This window comes from Triticum urartu, chromosome 7, assembly GCF_003073215.2.
Source record: "Triticum urartu cultivar G1812 chromosome 7, Tu2.1, whole genome shotgun sequence".
Classification (NCBI taxonomy): Eukaryota; Viridiplantae; Streptophyta; class Magnoliopsida; order Poales; family Poaceae; genus Triticum; species Triticum urartu.
Genome location: NC_053028.1, coordinates 716,162,262 through 716,188,786, shown reverse-complemented (window position 1 = coordinate 716,188,786; position 26,525 = coordinate 716,162,262). Strand labels below are relative to the sequence as shown.

At 45.0% G+C, this 26,525-nt stretch overlaps 1 pseudogene; it reads left to right on the top strand.

Annotated features, from left to right (window-relative positions):
• The first annotated feature begins 3,683 nt into the window (after positions 1–3,683).
• Positions 3,684–20,210, top strand: LOC125519633 (annotated as a pseudogene).
• The last annotated feature ends 6,315 nt before the right edge of the window (positions 20,211–26,525 follow it).

Genomic DNA, 26,525 nt, shown 5'->3' with positions numbered 1-26,525 from the left:
TAGAGCTATGCTCCCCGGAAACGGCGCCAGAAAATAGTCTTGATAACCCACAAGTATAGGGGATCACAACAGTTTTCGAGGGTAGAATATTCAACCCAAATTTATTGATTCAACACAAGGGGAGCCAAAGAATATTCTTGAAGTATTACCAGTTGAGTTGTCAATTCAACCACACCTGGATAACTTAGTATCTGCAGCAAAGTATTTAGTAGCAAAGTAATATGATAGTAACGGTAACGATAGCAAAGTAATATTCTTGGGTTTTGTAGTGATTGTAACAGTAGAAACGGAAAAGTAAATAAGCGAAGAACAATATGTGAAAGCTTCGTAGGCATTGGATTGGTGATGGAGAATTATGCCGGATGTTGATTCATCATGTAACAGTCATAACATAGGGTGACATAGAACTAGCTCCAATTCATCAATGTAATGTAGGCATGTATTCCGAATATAGTCATACGTGCTTATGGAAAAGAACTTGCGTGGCATCTTTGTCCTACCCTCCCGTGGCAGCGGGCTCCTAGCGGAAACTAAGGGATATTAAGGCTCCTTTTAATAGAGTACCGGACCAAAGCATTAACACATAGTGAATACATGAACTCCTCAAACTACAGTCATCATCGGGAGTGATCCCGATTATTGTCACTTCGGGGTTGCGGGATCATAACACATAGTAGGTGACTACAGACTTGCAAGATAGGATCAAGAACACATATATATTCATGAAAACATAATAGGTTCAGATCTGAAATCATGGCACTCGGGCCCTAGTGACAAGCATTAAGCATAGCAAAGTCATAGCAACATCAATCTCAGAACATAGTGGATACTAGGGATCAAACCCTAACAAAACTAACTCGATTACATGATAAATCTCATCCAACCCATCACCGTCCAGCAAGCCCTACGATGGAATTACTCACACACGGCGGTGAGCATCATGAAATTGGTGATGGAGGATGGTTGATGATGACGACGGTGACGGATTCCCCTCTCCGGAGCCCCAAATGGACTCCAGATCAGCCCTCCCGAGAGGTTTTAGGGCTTGGCGGCGGCTTTGTATCGTAAAACGCGATGAATCCTTCTCTCTGATTTTTTTCTCCCCGAACACGAATATATGGAGTTGGAGTTGAGGTCGGTGGAGCAACAGGGGGCCCACGAGGCAGGGGGCGCGCCCCCCACCCTCGTGGACAGGTGGTAGGCCCCCTGGCCTTGATTCTTTCGCCAATATTTTTAATATTTTCCAAAAATAAGTTCCGCGGAGTTTCAGGTCATTTCGAGAACTTTTGTTTCTGCACATAAATAACACCATGGAAAGTCTGCTGAAAACAGCGTCAGTCCGGGTTAGTTCCATTCAAATCATGCAAGTTAGAGTCCAAAACAAGGGCAAAAGTGTTTGGAAAAGTAGATACGACAGAGACGTATCAGCGGCGGATCTGGGGCTCCTCTCCCCAGATCAGTTCTCCTCCAGATTGTGCAGGCTCGGGCACCGGACGGCGGCCCTGAGCGGAGGTGGGCTGGCGCCGAGGTTTCCTTCCTTCACCGGCATGGTTGGGGGCAGCCGGAGGTGTTTGCGTGGTGCCGGCATCGTTCGGAGTCGGCTTCAACATGTGTGGCGGTGGGAATCTAGTAGGCGGCGGCCTGCTGTGAATCCCTGTAGCGTCATCTCTGACTCGATCTGCTCCGGTTCGTGCTAGTTCCAATACCTGCGTGGTGTTGGCTAGACGGATCTAGCGGGTGGGCATGGATCTAGGGGAAACTCTAGGCCGGCGGCGGCCTCACCAATGTCGACGTCGCGCGGTGCCGATTACCTTCCTGGAGGCTTTGGTGTGGATCATGCCCGTCTCACCTTCCATGGGCGCTGGCGAAAGCCTATGTTCCTCTGCTATGGGCGACGAAGGCACCTAGGTGTCGTGCTCCTTCCTGAAGATGGTTGGTGAGCTAGCACAATCAACAATAGCTTTGTAGATCCAATGCATAAACTGACTTTTTCCAGCAAAGATAAACATATCTCAGGGCATTTCTAACCAGACCTAGCTGATGCCCTAAACTTAGCGGAGTAAATTTTCGTTTTTCTGAACTTTGCAATTCTAGTATAAATTGAAACTATATATTGGCACACATATATAAACTGAACATAAATTTGAATGTTTACAGACCAAATTTATAGTTTACAAACCAAATTCAAAGTTTACAAACCTAATTTAAACACACCGAATGGTTCAAATGTAGCAAATAGCATTTCATAGAACAACTAGGACTCGCTTAGATGTTGCTAATGATGCTCAACAAGATCTTGTTGGAGCTGAGTATGAACTTGACGGTTCTCCACCTTGCGATGCCCCTCAAGGAATGTCAAGATCCTGTTTGTATCATGCTCTGGCTCAATCGGACTCCCATTGGTGATGTACCGAAAGTTCTCAGGCATATCTCTCTCGTCTTCAATGATCATGTTATGCAATATGATGCAACAAGTCATGATTCACCATAGAACCTTGGAGTTCCAGTACTCGGCAGGGCCACGAACAATTGCAAAGCGCTTCTGAAGCACACCGAAGGCTCTTTCCACATCTTTCCTTGTAGCTTCTTGACATTGGGCAAAGTGAGTGTTTTTGTTAGCTTTTGAACGCGAAATTATTTTGACCAAGGTGTCCCATGATGGATAGATGTCATCCGCAAGGTAGTAACCCATCGAGTAGTTGTGCCCATTGACCGAGTACTCGCAAGCGGGAGCTTCACCTTTTATAAGCCTGGAAAATAGATGTGTTCTCGATAGCACATTCAAGTCATTGTGAGAGCCATGCAGACCAAAGAAGATGCAACTGCCTCAAGAATGATTGTTGGACTTTTGACATAGTCTTTGTACTGACCCTTCCAACCTGCAGGATACAATTCTTCCATCTCCTGTGCATACAGTCAAGTGATCCTAGCATCTCTGGCCATCCTCTTGCTTCACTCTCAGTCATCAGCCTTTGGGTGTCTTCCTCGGTTGGTGCTCTCAAGTACTCCGGGCCAAAGACAACGATCACTACTTTGGTGAACCTTCGCACAGCCTCCAAGATTGTGTCTTCGCCAATGCATACATAGTCATCAATTGCATCGGCAGAACACCCATATGCCAAGACTCGAATAGCCGCAATGCATTTCAGCATAGGCTTGCACTGATCTCTCCAGACGCATTTCTTCGGAGCTTGAACCAGTCATCATATCTCTCAACAGCTTTTGCAATGGTTAGAAAAAGACTTCTGTGCATCCGAAAGCATCAGGGAAAGTACTTCTCTGGATAGGTTGGGTTTGGATCAAAGTAATCTTGCATGATCTTGGCATGGCCCTCCGCTCTATCACGGTTGATGTGTATGCGGCCAAATTGTGATCCTCTCCTCGGCCGCCGAACATCATAATTAAAAATCATGCCTAAAATGGTGTCAAAGTCATCATCGTCTTCTTCCTCCTCTTCGGACGACGATGAGTCCTCCAACGCCATCTCCCTCAACCTCTCCATATACAATCCAAATGGTTCGGTTCAATCAAACGACTCGGTACAAAGAGAAACAAATAAAAAAACTCACCTAGGCAATTCTTCGAACGCTTGGGGTGCTGTGGTGGTGCAAAAACCGGCCGGCATGGTTTAGACAGAAGTGGCGAGTGGCGGGTGACCTGCAGCAGTGCTCAAGTAAGGTGAGATGCGGCGGCCGCTAGACAAGGAAGAAATTGAAAAGAAAGCGGACGAATCAACAATGGCGACGGCGGTGTTGTTTCACCTTGATTCTGGCAACGGCGATGGGGTCTGAAAGGGCTGGCCGACGGGAAGAATGGCGGTGGAGGGAAAGGGATGAAACGAGGTAGCAGCGGGGCCGGCGGGAGGCGCGCCGGCGAAGATGCAGCGGCCGCACAGACGAGAGAGCGAGCCACATATTTTTACTCGGCCGCATATCGATGGAGTAAAAATAGGGAAGTTTTGGGGATGAAGTAAAAAATATACTCCACTAACGGCCGATAGGGGATCAGCTAGGTGCCGGTTAGTGGAGTAAAATTGAAATTTTATTCAACTAGCCGGTTATAGGGGATCGGTTAGAAATGGCCTCATCTGCACATCACATCTATAGAATCTCTTTTGGTGTCAATGCCTTCAAAAGCCATAAATTTGTTCGACCTCTGCTGGTGCATCGCACTTTGGCTCCGAATCCACCACCGCACCACGGAAAGATGGCTCCATGATGATGTTAGGCTTCTCCTGCAACCATGAAGGTACAAAGATGTAGCAAACCGACATGGCCACGTGGAGGTTAACCAACATGAGATTGTTGCCTCAGGATCCTGACATAGGTGCCGTAAGCTCCATCCCGACCATAATAGACGGACACATAGGGAAAAAGGCCCCGAGCTCTCCAAGGGCTTTATTCCCCGCGAGCTTAGTAACTTAAAGAGATTGGTTCTGGTCTACTGTGTGGTCACAGTTTTGTACATAAAATTAAAGTTACTTGTTCAAGCAAGTGTTTGTTGTTGTCTGTGTTTTTGTTGAGGTGTGTAAAGACCACTATCTGTATAGTTCCAACGCAACACAAAAGAGCACATGCGAAACATGAAAAATACATGGATGCACTTGAGTGCATATGCACCTGATATGGCAAAAAAATTGATTCTTTTTAAAGTCAAAAAAATCCTGAAAACTTTTCACAAAGAAAGATGTGAAACATGCACTCTCTCACTCCACTGGTGTTAGCCCACGCGTGTACATGTTGGATAATGAACGGATAACCGCAAAGAAAAGGTTAATCATGGAATGTTAAATATTCCTCGAAAAAATGTTAAACATGTATAAATAAAATAGATTTGACGCATACGACAAATGTACAATGTGTATGAAAAGATAGACATGTGTTGAAAAAAGAAAAAGGGGAAAGAAAAGTGCATAATAGTTTGTCGCAAAGAGCCTCACTTTGTTTTTGAGAGGTGCAAAGAGCAACACGCACATTTTTTTAGCGGTAGCAACACACAATTTAGGATAGGAGCTCTCCGTTGAATCCGCTCTCTCTCTCTCTCTCTCAAAAAGAGTGCATAATAGTGGGCCCGTATCACGCAGTCGCAGCATTCATTGAGCCTAGCCCAGCCCAAAGCACGCTGGCACTCGCCCCGCTCATGCCGCTGAACCCGGGGACCTCCCCTATCTGCCGCAGAATTGGAGGGACTTCGCACAGGTTAAGGCTTTGTCTGGCCCGGCCCACGCACAGGTTAAAGCATGCCGGAAAAATACAACGCAAAAAAGAGCAGCCCTCGACACGAACTTGCGACTCAGCACTAATAGAGACCGTACCTAATCACCGGAGCTGATCAGCACTATGGTTAAATGTGCAACGCAAAGTCTTTTAGCACTAAGAATACCGACAGATAAAAATCTATTTTCTCGAACATTTAAATCAAAATCTGAATACTTACAAAAGAAATTCTGAACAATTTCCAACATACAGGAAAAAGTATTGAAACAATTTCCCAATTTTTAAAATTGTTACCAAATTTCAAAATGGAAAGAATGTGTGAATTTGTGAACAAATTTTGAAAAATGGGAACATTTTTTCAATATTTTTTGACAAACACGAACATTTTTTGAGTTTGTGAGTAAATTTAAAAAGAAGTTTTTTTTCGAATTTATGAACAAATGTTGAAACAAAAACAAAAACATTTTCGACAAAAGGCAACATTTTTTTCATCTGTGAACAAAAAATCGAAACTCTGAACAAAATTTAGAAAAAGCCAACATTATGATCATTAATGGAATATTTGAATAAAAATTGAGAAGTGGAACATTTTTTCAAGTTATGAACATATTTTGAAAGGCGAACATTTTTTAAGTTAAGAACATATTTTGAAACAGGATTTTTTTAAATTTATGAACATTTTTTCAAATATGCAACCATTTTGTCTGCTGAATTTCAAAATTTGTTCGAAATTTCAAAAAAATGTTCTGAAGATAAAAAATTGTTCCTGTTTTTTCATTTTGTTCAGATGTTACAAAAAACTAAGTTATTGTTTTTAAAGATTAGTACGAGAAACACTATTTTTGAGAAAAAAATGTGAAGGTTGTATGAAACAGCGAACACTTTTAGAAATTGTGAATAAGATTTGGAAAAACTCAACAATTCAAAAGATGCAAACAATTTTTCGGAATTGGAACATTTTTGTAAAATCTCCAAAAAATATAAAACGTGAAAGTTCTTTTGAAAACCCAAACATTTTTCAAATTCGAAAACAAATTTTGGATACTCAAACATTTTTTTAAACTGGAAACATTTTTTGAAACTCCCAAACAAAAATTGAAATATGAACATTTTTTGCAATTTCGAACAATTCTTTAAATGGAACATTTATGGAAACTCGCAACAAAATTTGAAAACATGAACATTTTTTTGAATTTGGTGAACAATTTTTGAAATGGCAAGATTTTTTGAAACTCCCAAACATAATTTCAAACGTGAACAAAAAGAAAATAAAACGAGAAGAAAAAGGAATTGAAAGATGAAATAAAGAACCAGAAAAACGTAGAAAGAAAAAGAAAAAAACAGTAAAAACAACAAAGAAAAAGCAAACAGAAAAAACAAGTGAAAACCCGGTTCATGAACCTACTAGAAGGTTCCTAAAACTTTTCAAGATCCCTCTAGAAGATTCCCAAAACCGGACGCTGTAGCGCCTGCGCTATCTCCTAATTGGGCCGGCACATCTTGATCGCTAGTGGCTCGCTTCTCTGTGCGAAGCCTCGAGAACTCGACGCAGTGAGCCTCCATCCTGTCGACTGCCTACAGCTAACTGCCTCTTTTGCTCAGAAAGCTCTTTTTACCGGTTCAGGGATGTACCGGTGGAACATCCACGGTTGGTTTGCTTTCAGATTTGTGCAGCGGTCCCACCACCTCATAAGTATATGCATGCATTCAGCTTCACACACTTCCGTATCTCTCTTTCTTTCTTTCTCTGACAACTTTCCTTCCACATGGGTACTATTGATAGCTTTTTGTCATACACAGGTACGGGTGGATCATACAAAGTGCATGCGCATGCACAGAATAAACTCACTGTTTCTCCTCTCTATCTCCACAAATTCCTACATTTATTGTTTCTTTGACAATTTCATTTAGTCGTACCTATTAAAATATAATTTTGTTTTTAATGTCAGTTTCGCATTTTTTTGTCCACGGCTCATCTAGACATAGCAATTTCAATTCATATCTAACTGAAATATCATCTGAACTCTTCCAAAAAGCATTGCAATCATTTTGAGAAATATATAACACTTCCACAAGCTAAAAATGATCTAGCTTCACCATACTGAAATATAAATTTCACATATCTTGCACAAACCATTACAGTTAAATTGGTTTAACAACTTGCAACACCACATTGAAATATATTTCAGGGAAGTAATTTCATATTTTTCAATACATATCTCACTGAAATAACAAGTTACAGATGTGACAAATAGCAGTTTCATATATTCTAGAGAAGTAATTTCATATATTTTCACAGAAATTAGTTTCACAACTTGCAACTCCATTGAAATATATTTCAGGGAAGTAATTTCATATATTTCAATACATGTCTCACCAAAATAACAAGTTACAAATATATGAAATAGCAGTTTCATATATTTCAGAGAAGTAATTTCATATATTTTCACAAAAATTAGTTTCACAACTTGCAACACCACATTCAAATATATTTCAGGGAAGTAATTTCATATTTTTCAATACATATCTCACTGAAAGAACAAGTTACAAATATGAGAAATATCAGTTTCATATATTTCAGAGAAGTAATTTCATATATTTTCACAGAAATTAGTTTGACAACTTGCAACAACACATTGAAATATCAGTTTCACATATTTTGCACAGCTCAACTACACATAGTTATTTCAATTAATATCTCACTGAAAATCTTTCCAATCGTTTTGAGAAATACATAACACTTCCACTAGTGTTTAAGAACGAGTGAAATTAGTTCTTTTAAATGAGTGAAATCATTTTAATGAAATTAGTGAACTTGATTTTGAATATTAGTGAAATATGTATTTTTAAATAAGTGAAACCAGTGTTTAAAAATGTTTGAAATTAATTTTTTTAACTAGTGAAATCATATTTTTTTCGAAATTAGTGAAACAATCGAAATCACTTTTGTGAATTACCGAAATAATCTTATATTTTTCTGAAAGGGATTTCAAAGATAATTGAAATACACAAAATAAAAATTAGTTGAAATATATCCTAGATTGATCTTGTTTTGAAGGTCTTGTCAACGCGAATTCTAATATATAAAAAGTTTAAAAAGTGGACATTTGTTTGAAAAGATATCAATCATTTAAAATATGAGGATGAAAATTAATATATGTTAGATGTATGGGAGAGAGAATGCATGCATGCACGGTTATTTTTCTCCTCCCTATCTCTCTCTTCTCTGTAAAAGGCTGCCACCATGTACTTTCTGTCAGGCTATGTCACTAGTATTCACAATGTATACAGCAAGATATGATATACGTTGTCAGACCACATGAATCTTGATGAAATGCATGTGTGGTGGATTTCTAACCGGTAGGTACCGGTCCGGTAAATTTACTTTTTCGCTCTTTTGCTCCGCTGTGAACCAACCAACCAACCGTGAGAGGAGAGCCCATCAAAATTGAGAAAGTTCATATAGTACATATTGAATGATTACTCCACCCTGCTATATATGCTACTATAAATAATAAGCACACGTGATTCATTACTTGGTTAGTGCTTACTGTACAAAAGAGTAAAAGGGCCGGGCCTTATATAATCCCTGTCTCTATATTGTTGAGCTTCTACAGGAGACTCCTTGTACCACCAAAAAGAATGAAGCTTGAAAGAATAAATCAAAGCAAAGTAAAGCACAGTAAAGCAAAGTAAAGAATAAATCAATGCAAAGTAAAGCACAATAAAGCAAAGTAAAGAATAAATAAAGCAAAGTAAAGCATAATCCAGCTAGGGGAGTCCTGAAACTTATCCTTTGTAGCTAGGGATTAACTTATTGTGCCAAATAAAATAATTATCTTTTCCGCACGAAAAATAGGCCATCCGGTTTCTCTTCTGTATGGGTATGGACAATATTAAATCATTTGGACAGAGGGTTTACTTGCTTCCTGCTCAACCCCATCCCCATCCCATGCAAAACACATGCGATGGGATTGTCAGTGCTCACTCTTCTTAATCTCCCCTCTCTCAATGTAGGAGCTTTACTTGCCCATCATTTACTTCAATTTTCGACAGATTAGCTACCGTACGTACGTGTGAAGATCATTCATTGGAAAGTTTCAGTTCTGGGGTAATTGTATGTATCATTTGGCATCCAGGTTCCAAACTATTTGAGTGTAGAAAATGAGGCTTAAGCGTATGCAGTTAGCAGGGACGCGTGCATGTTAATATAGACACAAAGGCCGCAAGATTACAGGGTGGTTATGCCATGGATTGATCTCCAAGATACAACAAAGGATAAGATCAAATCTCAACAGCCTAACCAGGAGTACAACAGCTACACACACGCACACAATATACGGTTTATAGTTATACCGTATGTACAATGTTTAACATTGAGAACCGCGGTAGCTAGCTAGCTTGGTCCAGAAACGCAGGTATATTTAATTGAGGGCAGCATCCATTCTATTGTTGAGCTTCATTCCTCTTATTCCTTGTCCCCATTGCTGAGGGGAGCTTCCTTCCTTCCTTCCTTTATGTACTACTCCCTCCATTCCAAAATAGATGACCCAACTTTGTACTACTACGTTGTCTTCACCAGCAGCCTCCTCAAATGCATGGGATGCTTTTCTTTACTTACCAGCAGACCAATGGGATGCTTCTTTGTGCTCTTGTCCAGCAGCCATTGGAATAAGAGGAAGCTCAACAATGGATACTTTCCCTGGCTGGCAGCAATTTTCTTGCTTGGGGACATCGACTTGACACACGAAAAGTGGAAATTCCATCACCATATATATCAGGTCATTCATCGGAATCAGATCCTTTGGTAGCCCAATGTAGAGAGAGAGAGAGGGAGAGAAAAAGAGAGAGTGTCATCAAAGTAAAGTAAAGTATACGCAGCTTTGTGGAGGCTCCAATCCAAACTAGCCAAAGCATGCACATCTTCCTCTGTATATAAGCAAGTGCGAGACCATTTTCAAGTACAGATTTGGGTATGTGTATCTGTCAATTTCAATCTGAACAAGTTGCTTGAAGATATTAATAAAGATATCCCACAAGTTGAAGGGGAAAAGGGGTATAGACCAGAAGAGCTAATTGAACAAAGATTAAATCCAAAAGGTTCTTGCTTGTATTGGATGATATATGGGACTGTAGTGATGAGGATGACTGGAAAAGATTATTGTTGCCACTGGAAACATCACAAAAAGAGGGTAGCATCATTCTAGTAACAACTCGGTTTCCAGCAATAGCAAAGATGGTTGAAACAACTAATCATATAGAACTGAAAGGTTTAGAATCTGAATATTTTAGGAAGTTATTCCATGCATTTGTCTTTGGTGATGACCAATGTAGAAATGATCACAGTTTTTTGCTCGAGACTGGAGATAAGATAATGGAAAAACTAAAGGGATCCCCTCTTGCTGCAAAAACCGTTGGTGCATTACTAAGAAAAGACCTTAATTTGCATCACTGGAAAATGGTCTTAGAAAGTAAAGAATGGGAGAGACAGACCGGTGCCAATGACATTATGCCTGCCTTGAAGCTTAGTTATGACCATCTTCATGTTCATCTACAAAAATGCTTTTCCTATGCTGCATTGTTTCCTGATGATTTCCATTTCAGTAGCATCAATCTGATTAACTTGTGGATAGGACCAGATATCTTACAATCTGATTCTCGAAACCTAACATTTCAAGATATAGGTTTGAGAAATTTAGATGATTTGGCCAAGAATGGGTTTTTTGGAGAAGAGGAGACTGATGATTGTTTGTACTATGTTATGCATGACCTGCTACATGATTTGGCATTGCAAGTTTCTTCTCACGATTGTATAAGTTTACATCACTCCAACACGGGGTCGGTGGAAATCCAGCCATCCATCCGTCACATGTCTATAATCATTAATAAATTAGGGGTTGATAATGGTGTGTCCAATGGAAACTTTAAGAATGAATTGAGGAAACTAAAGACAAGGTTGAAGGTAACATTTGCAGAGTTTGATGTTATTTGGAAAAATGGATGAAGGTTTTGCCAATATTTTGGGTGATCTATTTAGGGAAGCGAATGCTCTCCGTGTTCTTCATTTTGATGACATGCCGTCTTATGTGGAGTCCATTTTACATAACTTATCGACACTTATCCACCTACGATACCTATGCCTGGGGACAAAAAGGTATCATTTAATGAAAAAAAGGAATGCAAGGGAGATGCAATTACCACTTGCCATTTCTATATTGTATCATTTAAGGATTTTGGATCTAGGATCCTGGTATGGCTGTAGTGATTTACCCAGAGACTTGAGCAACCTTGCAAAATTGTGTTGTTCTCATACCCGAAGTGACGAGCTTCATGCTGATATTTATAATGTGGGGAAACTTAGACTCTTAGAAGAATTGAAGGTATTTCGAGTCAATAAAGAAAATGAAGGATTTGAACCAACACAACTAGAGCATTTGACCGAACTAAGAGAGCTTGGTATATACAACCTTGAGAATATACACACGGAAGAAGAAGCAGCAAAAGCAAAACTACTGGAAAAAAACTACTTGGAGAGGTTAAGATTGGACTGCGATAGTGAACGGTCTAATATCGAGCCTGGTGTCGAAAGAGTTGTCCTTGATAGCCTTAAATCACATATATATGTTAAAGATCTATGCATTAGAGGGCATGGAGGTCCTTCTTGTCCATCATGGCTAATCACCCTTGAATCTCTTGAATCTCTCCGTCTTTTTGGTGTTTCTTGGCAAAGTCTCCCGTCTTTAGAGAAGATGTGGGGTCTTTGTAAAGTAATATTGGAGGATATGGTGGCAATGGAGGAGTTTGTTATAGAGCAAAGCTTTTGCAGGCTAATAAGGCTTGAACTTGTTGGCTTGGAAAGTTTTAAAAAATGGGTACACTACCGGAATCGCCCCCTATGCCGACGGCCCGCCAGGGCCGTCGGCATAGGCCTGAGTCCCGTCGGGATAGGCCTATGCCGACGGCCCCCGTCGGCAACATATGCGTCGGCACAGCCAGGGAGGCCGTCGGCATAGAAAAGCCGTCGGCATATATGATACGCCGACGGGGGCCGTACATCTATGCCGACGGCCCTGGCCGTCGGCAACTATCACGCCTAACGGCGGCGGCCGTCAAGTCTGCCCAACGAACAGTCGCCACGTGGCACCACTATGCCGACGGCCTAGCCGTCGGCTTAGTCAAAAACTATGCCGACAGCTCGACCGTCGGCATGGGTGTGCCAGGGGGCGACCAGCCGCTGCTCTAGGACCAGGGCTATGCCGACGGCCTGGCCGTCGGCATAATTTGAAACTAAGCCGACGGCCAAGCCGTCGGCATAGTCCTTCATACAGAGCTCCCAGTAGCTGACACGTGGGTGCCTATGCCGACGGCCTAGCCGTCGGCACAGTTTTTAAACTAAGCCGATGGCTAGGCCGTCGGCATAGGTGCCACGTGTCAGCTACTGGGAGCTCACGCTAGCCCTATGCCGACGGCCTAGCCGTCGGCATAGTTTGCTTTTGCTTTTTTTTTCTTTTTTCTGTTTGTTTTCAGATCAATTCAATTCAAATAGCAGCACATATCAGCAGATATATATGATGGGATAGACATATAAAACACAACGGGATATCATCCGGCACCATCACAACAATATATGCATAAGCATCATCACACACAAGTCTCTAAATGAACATCATCACAACCAACATAAGCATAAGCATATAGAGAAGCACACAAGTCATCTAAATGATCATCACCACACACAAGTCATCTCAAGCATCATCACCACACAAGGATCATCGAGCACCGCGGAGGTCGTCACCGCCAAGACGGCCAAAGCCCAGGTCGTCACTGCTAGTGGCAGCGCTACCGCCAAGACCGCCTCCGCCTCCGCCTCCGTGGATCGGAGTGGTCGGGCTCCGTGTCTCCGGAGTGCTGCGAAGACCACCGCCAACGGTAGATCCACCTGTTCCCTGGATGTTGAAAAGACATATGCACGGGATATATGACTGTGTTGAAAGGCATGACATGCTTTGGGTGAATAGATTGGGGATGAACTAACCGGCAAGGGGCCAGCGTTCTGTGCCACGAACTCCTCAAAGCTCATCAGCACTGGTTGTGCTGGAGGGCATTGTGCTGGAGGGAACTGAGGACACCTGCCGGCCGCCATATCCTGAAAAGCCTGCCGCATCTGGCTATCCCTCTGCGCTTGGTGTTCATAAAGCCTCTGATGCCACGCCATGGTCTCCTGGCGTGTGTACTCCATGTAGGCCTACGGTATGACATGATGGAACTCATAAAACTACTAAATGCGGAAAATGAAGTGAGAAATGAAGATAAGAGGGAAAATACTTACAGATTGTTGCTCCTGAAAGAGGGACTGTGTACTAGTCACTGGCTGGCTCGTGCGCTGGCTCAGGCTCGGGTCGATCCGACGAAGCTGTGTGTAGGAGATACTAGGAGTGATCACAGCATCGAGAACCGCCTCCCGACCGTGCTCCTTGGGCCCCATCCTCACCACCGCCATGTCGTCCAGAGGCGCCGCAATGGGGTCAGGTGTGTCAGGATGTAACTTCAGATACGCTTCGGAGTAGGCCTTCTTCCTCCCTGCGGTCTTCTTTCCGTAGTACTTGGGCTCGCCAGGCTTGGGGTCCTTCCGCGTATGGGCGATCTCCCACGCCTGCATGTGTGAGAGCGGCCGCTTCAGTTTCTCCTCCTGCACCACCAAACAGAGGTTAGTCATACATAAGAAAGTGATGGTAAATAGAAGAAGAAGAATGTTTAATGGGGTTAGTCATACATTAACTGCCTTATGGAGATAGTGGTTTCAGTTTCCCTGAGCATGTACTCCCTCCGTCCCTCGGTTAGCCTTATTTTTGGTTCTCATAGCCGCCCAGGCTCCAGCCTCATCACACCAAAGATCCACCAATGCCGCCCAGGACTCGTCTTTTCCATAACACCAATTTGGACACACCTACATAATAAAAGCATAATGGCATGTAGGTGTGTCCAAATTGGTGTTATGGAAGCATAAAGCATAAAGCATAATGTACCACAAGGTAATGAAAGCATAATGAAAGCATAATATATGAAAGCATAATGAAAAATCTTTTATACTTACCGCCAAGAACTCGGGCCTCTCCAAGGTAATGCCCATCCTCCGCGCTTCTTCCTTGGTCATCTTCACACCAAGATAGTCGTGGTAGTATGTGGAGATGGCCACATAGCGCACCTCGTACTGCATCTGGCGGGCCTTCTTCTTGCATTGGCACAGCACGATCTGGTCCGCTCTAGCCCTGTGCTCCGGAAGAACTCGATAGAATTTCTACAATCATGCATGAAACAAGAATGGAAGAAGCCATGAGTTAAATCATTCGTGAAACTAGAATGAACTTGTGCTTCTGAAGAGAACTCACCCAGAAAGTAGTGATCACGGCCTTGGCATGGGTCTCATGGTCCGCGTGGCGGGCCGCTTCCCAGTGGTCCCAGCTCGTGGCCAAAACCCGACGGTCCGGCTGCCTGACTAGATCAGGACAGTACAACCCCGGCCAATATAACTTCAGCAAGACGGTGATGAGGCCGTTGGGAATACGGACCCCTTTAGAATATATCCAGTTGCTGCAAAAGAATGAACTATTAGCATGTGACAAGAAAAATAAATAACAACCGGAATAAGCATGTGACAAGCAAAATAATGAACCACTTACTCTTTTCCCGTGGGCTCAATGAGCCACTTCTGCTCCTCAGTAGCAGGAACCTGCTTTGGTAGCTTTGCCTTGCCACGCAGCCACCCCTTCTTGTCAACCCCCTTCCCGTCACCACCCTCCTCCTCGCCTGCCTCCCCCTCCCCAACCGGGGTCCAACAGCTCCTACGACGATCACTCCACCGAGATGGAACACCACAGAACCTGCACTGTGACAAAATTTAAGAACATCGCCGTCATCATCTATCATCATGTAACAATCATCGAAGCATAAAAAAATAATCATCATCATCATTTATCATGATCCAACAATCATCATCATTTATCATCTCTTTCGCAAAAAATGGAAATCTGTCATCATCATCATCTAAAAATTATCAAGGCATAAAAAAAGCATTATCATCTATCATCAACATCATCATCTATCATCATTAACATCATAATCTATCATCATCAACATCATCATCTATCATCTATTTTTTTTGCATTTCTTGCGTTTCTCATATTTCTAACTATCATCAAATCATCTATCATCTAACTATCATCATAAATAATGCATGCATACATCCATATAACCATCTATCATCATACATAATGCATCCATCCATCTATCATCTAACTAAATTAAAAAAATTCCTTCAAAGAGGGAGGGAAGGAGCTCACCGTGGGGGAGGGCTGGCTCAGGGGGGGCAGGCACGGAGGGGGAGGCGGAGGGGAGCTCGGGCTCGGGCTAGGCCGGCCGGAGCAGCGGCAAAGGAGGGCCGGTGCAACCTAGCCGCCGGCCGGAGCGACGGTCGGGCGGCGTTGAGGGAGGAGTGGGCTCGGGGAGGTCCGGCCGAACCGAGCTCGACGAGGGCGCGGGCGAGGGGTGGCCGGGTAGGATTCCACGCGCCCCACCGTGGCAAGGGAAGGGCGGCGGCGGCGCGACCCGAGACAACGAGGCCGGGGCGGAACACGGGTGGGGCGGCTGCGGCGAGTGGCGAGGGAAAGGCGGTGGTGGCCCAGAGCGCGGGTGGGGCGGCGGCGGAGCAGGGCGAGGGAAGGGCGGCGGCAGCGACTAGAGAGGAAGGGCAGCGGCGGGCGGAGCAGAGGATCCGGCGGCGGCGCGGGTGTGGGTCGGGAGGAAGGGGGAGATGGGGAATGGGTGGTCGGGGGCGAACCGCAGCGGATAAGGTCAACCTATGCCGACGGCTTGGCCGTCGGCATAGGCCTGGCCCTTTGCCACGTCATCGATCCATGGTCGTGCGCGCTGCTATGCCGACGGCTAAGCCGTCGGCATAGATACTTTGCATTTTTTATTTTTTTTATTACGACATATGTGTGACTCTCAGCACAATGTAAAAAATAGTCCCACCTCGCCCAAAAATAGTCTGAAGGTTTCACCGTGATAGTCCACTTTCCATGATGGATGCCGTTTTCCACCTCCAAGACATGGCGGCAGCGACGCCCGTGAGGGGGGCACACCCCGGAGTCGCGTGTCGGGTGCCTGAGCGTGCCACCATGCTTCCACAAGCGTAGTAGGGCCCACCGCAACACGTGGCGGCATTGCAACCCCCTCCGGTACCCCGTCCCGTCTAACCCTGACATAGACGACCGCCGGATCTAGCTCTTTGACTTGTGCCGGACTGGGTCTGACCGGTGGACCTTTTCACCTGATTTTCGTAGCCCAGACCATAGCTGCACCCCCCAACACCATCTCGGCCCAACCCACCCAAAGATACCCCCCGTGTCGGCCCGACGTGGCCGTTTCCCCCCTTCGGGACGGGCTTTGACCAGTGGACCTCCCCACCCGGTTGTGTTAGGTCAGCCCATAGGAACACTTTGGAGCAACATCCGGGCCAGACCCACAGCAAGATCCCCTCCGTGTAGACCCCACGCGTCCGTTTCCCCCCTCCAGGTGCCGGCGGCGGCGCCGTCTGTGAGGGAGGGCACACCCCGGACACGCGTGCCAGGCGTTTGCAACCGCCACAACACTTCCAGACTTGTGAGAGGCCGCCTATGCAAGATTTGGCGGCATGCTAGCCCCCGGAGGCCGCCGGCCACAGCCGTAGACGCGCGAAGGGCAATCCGCGTAGAGGGAATTTTTTGGAGACTTCTCCACAACCAAAAATTATGAAAAATAACATCGTTCCTATAGCACATGTGCCCGCGTCGTGCAAAAAAACTTATGATTTTATCGCCCTCCAAGTATTTAGTAATATTGACGCCGCATCGTTACCGCAGAACGTCTACTACCGTGTCATCGCCGTCCGTGAGGGGGGGGCCACGCCCCGGAGATGCGTCCCGCCTCTTCGGACATGCCACCACACCACCCCGCATGTATGAGGGCCCGGTGCGATGCTCCGGTGGCATTGCTACCCCCCCCAAGTGCCCCCGTCCCGCCTAACCCTGTAGCGTTTGACCACGGGATCTAGCCCTTTGACTTTGCACGGACGGGCTTTGACCAGTGGACCTCCCCACCCGGTTGTGTTAGGTCAGCCCATAGGAACACTTTGGAGCAACATCCGGGCCAGACCCACAGCAAGATCCCCTCCGTGTAGACCCCACGCGTCCGTTTCTCCCCTCCAGGTGCTGGCGGCGCCGCCGTCCGTGAGGGGGGGCACACCCCGGACATGCGTTCCGAGCGTTTGCAACCGCCACAACACTTCCAGACTTGTGAGAGGCCGCCTACTCAAGATTTGGCGGCATGCTAGCCCCCGGAGGCCGCCGGCCACAGCCGTAGACGCGCGAAGGGCAATCCGCGTAGAGGGAATTTTTTGGAGACTTCTCCATCACCAAAAATTATGAAAAAATAACATCGTTCCTATAGCACATGTGCCCGCGTCGTGCAAAAAAACTTATGATTTTATCGCGCTCCGAGTATTTAGTAATATTGATGCCGCATCGTTACCGCAGAATGTCTACTACCGTGTCATCGCCGTCCGTGAGGGGGGGCCACACCCCGGAGACGCGTCCCGCCTCTTCGGACATGCCACCACACCATCCCGCATGTATGAGGGCCCGGTGCGACGCTCCGCTGGCATTGCTACCCCCCCCCCCCCCAGTGCCCCCGTCCCGCCTAACCCTGTAGCGTTTGACCACGGGATCTAGCCCTTTGACTTTTCACGGACGGGCTTTGACCAGTGGACCTCCCCACCCGGTTGTGTTAGGTCAGCCCATAGGAACACTTTGGAGCAACATCCGGGCCAGACCCACAGCAAGATCCCCTCCGTGTAGACCCCACGCGTCCGTTTCCCCCCTCCAGGTGCCGGTGGCGGCGCCGTCCGTGAGGGGGGGCACACCCCGGACACGCATTCCTGGCGTTTGCAACCGCCACAACACTTCCAGACTTGTGAGAGGCCGCCTACGCAAGATTTGGCGGCATGCTAGCCCCCGGAGGCCGCCGGCCACAGCCGTAGACGCGCGAAGGGCAATCCGCGTAGAGGGAATTTTTTAGAGACTTCTCCATCACCAAAAATTATGAAAAAATAACATCATTCCTATAGAACATGTGCCCGCGTCGTGCAAAAAAACTTATGATTTTATCGTGCTCCGAGTATTTAGTAATATTGACGCCGCATCGTTACCGCAGAACATCTACTACCATGTCATCGCCGTCCGTGAGAGGGGCCCACGCCCCGGAGACGCGTCCCGCCTCTTCGGACATGCCACCACACCACCCCGCATGTATGAGGGCCCGGTGCGACGCTCCGGTGGCATTGCTACCCCCCCCAGTGCCCCCGTCCCGCCTAACCCTGTAGCGTTTGACCACGAGATCTAGCCCTTTGACTTTGCACGGACGGGCTTTGACCAGTGGACCTCCCCACCGGTTGTGTTAGGTCAGCCCATAGGAACACTTTGGAGCAACATCCGGGCCAGACCCACAGCAAGATCCCCTCCGTGTAGACCCCACGCGTCCGTTTCCCCCCTCCAGGTGCCGGCGGCGGCGCCGTCCGTGAGGGGGGGCATACCCCGGAGCCCCAAGACGGGCGTCTACGCATGCATGAACACTTTCACATATGCATCGGGACCCGTGCGATGTTTCGGTGACATAGCTACACCCCGAACCCCCCCACCAACCAGAATTCCTTCCGTGTCGACCGTTTCCCCCCTCCGTGACACGGCGATAGCGACGTTCGTAACGGGGGGCAATCGATATACCATCGGTTATGTTTTTTTAGATAAGGCATAATTATCTTATGCAAAAGCAAAAACTAAAATAAAGTAAAAATAACAAAACAAAGTAAAAATAAAAAATAAAGTAATGCCCACGTATGCCGACGGCAAGGTCGTCGGCATATATGTGCACACACGGAGGTTGTCCCACGGATCGGTGACGTGGCGTGGCACAAGGATTGATGACGTGGCGGAGGGGCCTATGCCGACGGCTGTGCCGTAGGCATACCTCTGCCACAGATATGCCGACGGCCGCCGTTACCACCCGTCGGCGTAGGTTCAACGCCGTCAAATGGTCAGCGCTGACCGGGCAGGTGGGCCCGTGCTATGCCGACGGCCTGACCTATGCCGACGAGCCCCGTAGGCGTATCTCGGACGGTCCCGACGGCCTCGTCTATGCCGACGGCCCCGTCGGCGTAGATGGATGTATGCCGACGGCTTTTCTACGCCTACGGCCTATCCTTGGCCGTCGGCATATGTCTGGCGATGCCGACGGGGGCCTCGGCATAGATTTGGCCGTCGGCAACCCCAGTTTTTCTGGTAGTGGTAGGTACCATCACATGACCCTCATCATATGTTTCCTCTCTTGCAAGCATTGATTATTAGAGACTGCCCTAAACTCTCGGAGTTGCCATTTTCAAACCACATTGTTTACCCTAAACCAGATCAAAATTGGAACATTGATTGGTTTCCCAAACTACAAGAGCTTGAGATAATTAACTGTACAGAATTATTGTTAGTGCCTCAGATCCCGTGGACTGGGACTCTTTGTCTTGTTTATATAAGTGACGTAAGGCTACTTGAGATGTTTGATTACGACCCAAAATCATACTATGGAGTAAGATTGGAAATTGTTGGAAATGATGATCTGCAGAGCTTAGATCAGGTGGTAGCGTTCAATAGACTGATAGGGCTTGAGTGTCTGGACCTCAGGAAGTGCCCACCTTTGGAGTGGAAGCACCTTCTGATGCTAACCTCACTGAAGAAATTGTGTACAGACAGTTTAGATGGTCTGGTTGGGCCATCATCAGGAGATGAGGCTCACCCACCTCCCAAGGCTCTCCAAGAAGAAGCCCTATATTGTTTGCTGGATGGGATGACAATTAATCCCAGGCTTGTTGCCCCGAAGAAGAAGCCCTATATTGTTTGCTGGATGGGATGACAATTAATCCCAGGCTTGTTGCCCCGAGTTCATCCAAACTAGAGAGTCTGATGACGTACGGATGATGCCATGGGACTCCTTGTTGTGCCGTCTGACACTTTTTGGGATCGGCAGAGAAGAGATGGAGTTTAAGGAATTCAACAAGCTTCACAGTCTCCCTGCAACACTCCACAAGCTTACCAACCTCAAGCGGTTGCTAGTTTGGGAATGTCCGGCCGTCCGGTCGCTGCCCAAAGATGGCCGGCCTCCCCAAATCACTTCAAGATTTAGATGTCAGCTTGTGCCAAAACGATGAGCTAATACAGCAGTGCGATGGGTTAGTGAGAAATTGACCATACCAGAAATCTTCCTGGCAATTTGAGATTGACCAAGGTAACAAACACAGATGGCGACATTAATTAGCCTTGCTCTTTTCCTGCGTAATAATATTCTGATCAGTGTTTGTTTCCTTCTACCTACTACACAGGCTTCTGCCTTGGAGTTCCTTTGTACATTCTTCTAGCCTTGTACTAGATCTCAACCCTCACGGCGCACTTGTACTCCTTGGTCTTCCTTCATGTACATAAATCTGGTAAGTATATCCAACTTAGAACTAATTTGCTCTTGCTGTACCATTATTCTGATAGGTTTCTACATATATACTTTCCATTCACATTTGGGTCTTGAGTGCTCTTCAAATACTTGGTGGTCTACTTGCCTAGTTCAGGTGTGAGAATATCACCATGGCGTAGCTAGGTGCTACAATACTGATATTGTGGCCATATTGTTCGGTTATTCCTTTATGTACATAAATCTGGTAAGTATATATATATATATATATCAAAACAACTCCCACTTATATTCCTCATATGGCAGATTTCTATTTTTCTTTTCTTTCCAAGATAGCAAAAATAAATGGTGAATACATGACAGATTTCACGTATTTTTTATCACAAGATGAGAAATCAATACTATATATGATTATCAGTTAATTCCTTTGGGGAGTTTCTTTCTCTATTTTCTAGATGAAAATACATGAAATCTGTCATGCATTCTTTCACCATTTCTGTTTGCTTTCTGTGCAGGCCGGTGTTCTTATGATCATTCTCTTTGGCTTATTATGCATACTTTGCATTTATATTTTGGTGGCCGTGACTCATCCAGGCTTGGTGGTGTTAAGATCAAAATATTAAGGTTTTCGGTGGCCGGCCGGGATGATTATATTGTGGAATATATAAATCAGTCTTGGGTTTTCTGGTTTGCCATTTTCTTACCCACCGCTACATTGCTATTGGTACCAGGTGTTCTTCCACTCACCAGTTATCTTGGCTCGTCGTGCAGGTGTTCTTCATGTTTGTTCTGGTAGGGTTCAGGTTGACACTCACGAAGGCTCGGTGGTGTACGTACCTGGACGAGTTTAGGTTTGAGAATCAAAAGATCATTATGGATAATTGTGAAAAAAAAACAACTTCTCAGTGTTTTGCTGCTCATATTTAGGTTTGCAGTTTTTCAAATTCATTGCTAGATCGTTACCGGCCATCTCCCAAATTCAGTTTTGCATTGTCAGCTTTATCTATGAAGAGGATCCTGAGCTATGAGTGTGTTCCACTGGAAAATTATGTGATGTGGCAAGAGGCGTGCCATTCAGTCATATTGGTAAAGAATTCACTATTAAACATCAAATACACGTTGTTTCAGTTATTTTATCCTAGCACATTCTTTTGCTTTACAGGTCTGCTTGTGATATGGATTTTCAGAAATCACGCTATAATCTTTCAGAAACATGAGGTGGTTTTTTTGGTTACAACTCAGTGATGACTTTTTTACAATCATCATGGCATTAACTTGATTCATATTATGATCTTATTCTTTGAAAATAGAATCAAGGTGTGCTCTTATATATGAGAGCTCCAAGCATGCATGTACTGCTGGTTATCATGTCAGTTGCACTCCGAATTATGCAATTGTCACCAACACGTACTCGTGAAGCTGCAGAGTAAGTTGATGCATTGACCTGAATTTCGACTTAGTATGGCATAGTATGTTTTACTATTTTCACATATTTTTTATTTTATGGTTTGCAGATCTCTTATCAATCTTCTATCATGGTAAAAAGCACCATGCATGCAGTCTTGTACACGATTTGCATTTCAAGTAACGCAGAAGTTTCGTGTTATTTCTTAGTAAGGTACTGAACTGAACAGAACTTCAGAACAGTGTACCCTGCATACTACTTCTGTTCGTGTTTTGAGGTATAACAGTTTTCAGTGTCCACTTTATATATATATATATATATATATATATATATATATATATATATATATTATCCTTCCTATTTTAAATAGACATAAAATCCCACGTCAATTATGTATGATGTTTCTTTAATTTGTAGAAGATCATCTGGTCGGCCACATGAGAATGGTACTACCCAGTGGATGCAATTTCATCTGTCAGATCACTGAAAGGTTCTCGCTTTGCATCTGTATGGAAGGTGGTTGTATAACTGTTGTGGTGTTTATGCAAAAAAAGTAGTAATACGAATACGTGGCGTGTGATACAACTTTGGAAATAGTGAATTATTCAAGTTACAGTGGAAGTAGGCTCTGCACTTTGCAGCCCATATTAATAATCAAAACTAGCTTACTATGTTTTTTTTGCGGGGTCGGTATAACATCACACGGAAATTACATTTGTTGAGTTTAATCTTGTTCTCGATCTGTAATTATTAGTACTAGAAAACATGCCCGTGCGTTGCAACGGCAGAAATAATATTGTACGCACCTAACTTACTCCCTCCGTTCCTAAATATTTGTATTTTTAGATATTTTAAATGGACTATCACATATAGATGTATATAGACATATTTTAGAGTGTAGATTTACTCATTTTGCTTCGTATTTAGTCACTTGTTAAAATCTCTAAAAAGACAAATATTTAGGAACGGAAAGGAGTAGTAAGCATGTCATAAGACACCTCATACATATATGTCCACATATTCTATTTCAATACTATGAGGTACCTCATCTATATTGCCACTTATCCTTCTGCCCTCACAGACAAAGGTCAAACGGTTCACCTGATTAAAACTTGTTCGAACATGGCCAATCCCAAGGCGATGAGCCCGGCCCTCACACAGCACACCTATCTTTTTTTGAACACGGTACAGTGCAGATGCTCACAACACGCTTGAGATCGACGAAGCCACCAGGTGTGTCTTAGTAGTCGACGGGAACGTCTTCTCCCATTGAGCGGACATCGCGCGAAAAGTCTGGAATAAAAGGTACCTCATATATATTGCCACTTATCCTTCTACCCTCATAGACACTGGCGGACCTCCCCGGTGGGCAGGGTATGGCGCCTGCCATACCTTAATTTTGAGCAAAAAAAAATTTATAGCTAATATGCATCGATCGCTAGCACAATACACTGCCTTGTCGCTGTTAATACGTGATGGGCCGACGGCCCGACACAGCGAGCGGCCAGATGGGCCAACAGCCAGCCAGATTCGAGCCTCCACGCGAGGCAGCCAGCCAGGTTCGAGCGTCCACGCGAGCGAGCAGAGACGCAACGCAGCACACTCTGTTCTCTCCCCAACCCTAAATCCCTAATCCCTAAGCTACCGTTGGCGGCGGCGGTGGCTGGCCAGGTCGCCAGGAGTGGGCGGGGCAGGCAACGGTGGGGCAGCCAGCGGCAGGGCAGGCAACGGCGGCGGCAGTTGGAGGGCTAGAGGGCGGTGGCACCGCGGCAGCAAGCAGCGTCTCCAGCCGGGGCCTAGCAGCAGCAACAGCAGTCCGGCCGTCCGGTCGTCTGGCCACTTCTGAGTCCGACCGGCGCAGTCACGGCCAGATTGCCCGAAGATGGAAAGGAAGAGGAAGGCAGTAGAAAATCCAAAGGAAAGGGGAGGAGTTGATAACCTAGAGCTATTCATTATCTATATGAGAAGAATTGAAGACTTTAGAGCTTGTCATGATATTGCAAGTCTAGCTAAAAAAAATGGTTGAACTTGAAAGGCATGTCATGTTTCCTGCTGTTTATCGCCTCATTGAGTTAGGCATTGCTACTACAGGTAGCGACGGCAACAGTTGAAAGAGCCTTCTCGTCAATGAAAATCATCAAGACTGAGTTGCGCAGCAAGATGTCTGATGGCTGGCTTATTGACTTAATGGTGTGTTACATTGAGCGAGAGATCTTCAAAAGTATTGATCTCGGTAAAATTAAGGAAGATTTTCAGAAGGAGGGTAGGGCACTGCCATTGCCTGGCTCTTCTAGACGCCATTAAATGCGTCATTATCGGTATGTTTTAGGTTGTTTTCCTATCGAAACATGTCTACAATTTCATTGTCTTTGGTTATTAGTTTGTAGTGTGTATTATGAGTGTGTATTGATTCCTTTGATTCGCATAAAGAAAAATCTTAGTGAGACTTCGCCCCACCTTAAAAATTCTTCGTGGTCCGCCTCTGCTCATAGACAAAGGTCAACCGGTTCACTTGATTAAAACTTGTTCGAACAGGGCCAATCCCAAGGTGATGAGCCCAGCCCTCACATGTCACACCTATCTTTTTTTAGCACGGTACAGTGCAGATGCTCACAACACGCTTGAGATTGACGAAGTTACCACATGTGTCTTCGTAGTCGACAGGAACGTCTTCTCTCACTGAGCGGACATCGCGCGAAAAGTCTACAATAAATTGAGAAAAATATCCCAACTCCCCAACCGTCAAAGAAAAAACCTGCAATTTCTCTCTGTTTTTCAACAGTGCGATGGACTGCACATCCCATGTAATTTAGGCGCCACGTACAGCAGTACGTCTCACGTGTACTCGTTCAAGAGAGCCCACCACTTTTTTTTTGAGGGAAGAGAGCCCACCACTCGAAAACTATCCATTCACGTTCCTAAACTCTCTTTCTCATAATTGATTCCGTATTTTGGGCATGAACACGGGTAAACATAAAGTTGGACACAGCCTGGCCGGCCCATCTAGTAGCAAAGGCCCATCTGACCTTGCTAGCGACAATCATGAGTTGCGAGACTTGCAAGATCGATCGTGGTATATAGACATATTAGTCCCACCTCGAATATAGAAAATAATATGGGTGAAGTGGACCGACGACGGACGAAAAACGGACGAAATTACGATGGTAAGAAGCGATAACCGCTTTATTATTAGGTAAAGATAAAGATAAAGATAAAAATAAAGATAAAGTGATAAAGATAAAGATAAAGATAAAGATTTTTCATGTTCGCATTGATCCATGACCAACAGTGCAGTTTTGATATATGTCAGGATGTCACTTATCAGTATTGCCAAGGATCTACTTTTTTTTTGATAAAGAGCATTTCAATTGAATTGAAATATTGAGGTGACACAATCGTTTCATAGACCAAGGATCTACTTGCGTGTCGACTGCTGCTTACATGCGGATCTTACTTGTGCCAAGGACCAGTGCCTCGCTCTTACTTGTCTGCTCCCTACGTCTGTCACAGATCACTGTGACTGATATCTGTGAGTGCCTCACTCTTACTTGCCTGCTCCCTACGTCTGTCAGAGCTAATCAATGCCGATTGTGGTGTTACTTGAGCTAATCAATTGCTAGCCGTTGGAACGAACACGGGTACGGTTGACATTTTCGGAGTGAATGCAGAGGGAGGTGATAGAGGCTCGAGGAAGAAGGCTTCGGGCAGGTGGGACAGTCGGCATTTTCGGAGTGGCAGTGAAGTTCCAAGGCACCAACCATAGTCAGGAAGGAGCCCAGGACATGCGTTTTTTCGAGTAGTTCGGCTCCATCTCTCCTGAGATGGTATGAGAGAGACTACTAATGTAATCATCACTTGCTCTACTGAGTACTTTGCATCCTTGGTTGTGTTGTTTCATTAACCAAGCAAGGAAGAAGCTATGCTGTGTTCCAGTCAATCTCATAGAAACTATGCTGTGATTCTTCTATAGCCATATCATCATCACCATCATCTCAGGTTGGATGATTCCTTTTTATTGATTCTATGGCGTAGTTCCTAGTGTGTGATTGTAATAACAACCGCGTACTTCACACATAGAGTTCAAAATACAAACATAACCTGACAGCTGAGTGTGCCTAAATGGTGCATGTAGCACACACACATTCTTGTTAACCCAACTTGTTATCTGGCTAATGGAGTACATGTAAGGGAATTCGATCCATCTAATTAATTCGGCATACATTAACAACTCACTGTATGCATTAATTCTTCTTCTTGTTCTACTACTACTCGATCAGTCTGTCAGTTACAAACATACATACATATATACATACATACATACATGGGATACATATGCTGATAAAGAAAAACGAAAGAAATCA